General features: G+C 39.4%; 1 pseudogene; it reads right to left on the reverse strand.

Moving 5' to 3' along the window:
* Nucleotides 1-925: 925 nt before the first annotated feature.
* LOC128568496 (cysteine and glycine-rich protein 2-like) lies at nucleotides 926-1648 on the reverse strand (annotated as a pseudogene).
* Nucleotides 1649-2644: the final 996 nt, after the last annotated feature.

Below are 2644 nucleotides of genomic sequence, written 5' to 3' on the forward strand. Positions count from 1 at the left end.
TGACTAAGAGTTAAGCAAAGAAACTTGAGGAATGACATATAAAAATAAGGAAACCAGCTAGATTCAGAAACAATATTAACAACTCTATGGATCAGAAACATAGCATTTAGCAGGGCTGAACTGATAGCCCTGCTGATGTCCAAATCCAAAAGCAAACAGAGATGGCCAGGAGTTCAGCTTCTAGGAGGTAACAGAAACTAAAAGTTTTCCATGTGTGTAAAACTTGGTTCACTCCTTGAAATCAGGACATTTGATGGGGCTACCACTGTGGCAGTGGGAGGACTAAGGCCTAGTCCAAGAAACAGGAATCTTTAATAGTTTCAATGTCATCACAGAAAGGGAATCCTGAAACATCCCTCTTTCTAAACTATGAGCCCCAAGAGGCCAGGAAGAAGCAAACATAAACCTAACGGGCGTAGGGAGGAATAATTAACAGAGAGAAAGAGAGAGAGAGAGAGATCCCATTCAAAAGTAGACAAGCAGGACTATATCAAAGGAAAAACTTTGGATCTGCAAAGGAAGCAATAAACTGATTAAAAAGATGACTACAGAATTGGGGAAAATATTGTCAAACCATGTATCTGATAAACGCTTAATATCCAAAATATGTAAGGAACTCAAACAGCTTAATAGCAATAACCTAAAAAAAAATGAGCAAATGACTTGACTATTTCTCCAAAGAAGATACACAAATGGCCAACAGGCATATAAAAGATGCTCAACAGCACTAATTGTCAGGGAACTACAAGTCAAAACCGCAATGAGATATCATCGCATGCCTGTCAAGATGTCTATTATCCAAGTAAATAGATAAATAGGTAAATAAACTAAACTAAAATAACAAGTGGTGAAGATGTGGAGAAATCATAACTCATGCACATTATTGGTGGAAAATAAAGCAAAAGGATACAGTGCTGCTCTCTTCCTACAAGTTAGCTACCCTATCCAGGAACAGGGTAACAGTAAAATGCTGGTGGAATTTCACAGAGTTTAGTGGTTTAAGATTATCTGTGCCTAGAGTATGAAGAGATTCTCGGTGGGCGATGCTTAGTTCTGGGTTTTCATCTTCACTGAGCATGAAGAAAGCCCCTGCTCCTTGGCCATAGCCGAAGCCCTTGGGCCCAAAATTCTTAGCATAGCATCCTTTACAACAGATTTCACCTTATCTTTCAGTCAAAGTTGTCGATTCAAGACTCTTCCCACACTTGGCACATCAAAAGCAGTTTTTATGCCAGGGCTTCCCAGCTCCAATTATCTTCTCAGCAGCGTATACGGAATCCCCACATCGGGAACGCTTCTCAGCACCTCCGTATTTCTGAGCAAATTTAGAAGTGTTTGGATTTGTTGTAGGCCTGTGAGGTTGAACACTCTCGGGCTTGATGCCAGGCCTCTCCCTGTGGTCCATGTGGAGTGTGCCTGTGCCCTGGCCATACCCATAGCCTTTCGGCCCATACTTCTTTCCGTAGCAGGATTTGCAGTAGATCTCTTCATCTTGAATTGCCACTGTTGTGCTGTCTAAATTTTTCTTGCAAACCATGCACAGAAAGCAGCAGCAGTGGAAGCTGTGGCCGTCACACTGGACCTCCTCAGCGTGGTACATGGTGCTCCTTCAGGCCCCACACTTGTTTCCACCTCCCCAAACAGGCATTCCAGGTAGGAGGCAATGTTGCCCTTGCTATGGAAAACAGTATGGAGATTTCTCATGATATTTAAAATGGAATTATCATATGATCCAGCAATCCCACTTCTGAGTATTCATCTAAAAGAACTGAAGTCAGGATCTTATAGAGACATATGCATTTTTATGTTCATTGAAACATTATTTACAATAGCCAATATATGGAAACAGTATAGATGTCTGTCAAAAAATGAGTGGATAAAGAAAATGTGGCATATATATGCAATGGAATATCATTCAGCCATTAAAAAAAGAAATCCTTTCATTGAGTCAACATACATGATCACATGCTAAGTGAAATAAGCTAGTTACAGAAGTACATACACTGCATGATTCCACTTATCTAAGGTATCTAAAATAGTCAAATTCATAACTAGGGTCTGGGGTTGGGGGAGAAAAAATAGAGATCTGCTGTCCAACAGGGGTAAGGTTTTATATGCAAAATGAATAAATTCTAGAGATTTTCTGGGTAACACTGATACCATACCATACACTTCATTCTTTTTTTTCTTTTTAACTGCTCAAATTCTTAAAGTTAAGGTACCATACACTTTAAAATGTGTTAAAAGGGTAGATCTCATGTTCTTTGTTCTTACCACAGATTAAAAAATTATGTTGTAGCATTTAGAGTTCAATGATAATCAAGTACTACATATCCACACCTGTGAGATGCAGCTAAGATGGCACTCAGAGGTAAATTTATAGTCTTAGAAGCATTGATTAAAGAATGGTTCTGGTAAAGGATAATTAGTAGAAAAACTCCCATTATTTTCAAATAAGTTTATTAACTATAGAACATCTATGAAAATAAATTGATATAGTTTGGGTGCAGTGGCTCACACTTGTCATTCTAGCACTCTGCAAGGTGAGGCAGGTAGATTGCCTGAGCTAAAAAGTTCAAGACCAGTCTGAGCAAGAGCAAGACCTCATCTCTAAAAACAGCCAGGCATGGGTGGTGCCTGTGGC

This window comes from Nycticebus coucang, chromosome 17, assembly GCF_027406575.1.
Source record: "Nycticebus coucang isolate mNycCou1 chromosome 17, mNycCou1.pri, whole genome shotgun sequence".
Classification (NCBI taxonomy): domain Eukaryota; kingdom Metazoa; phylum Chordata; class Mammalia; order Primates; family Lorisidae; genus Nycticebus; species Nycticebus coucang.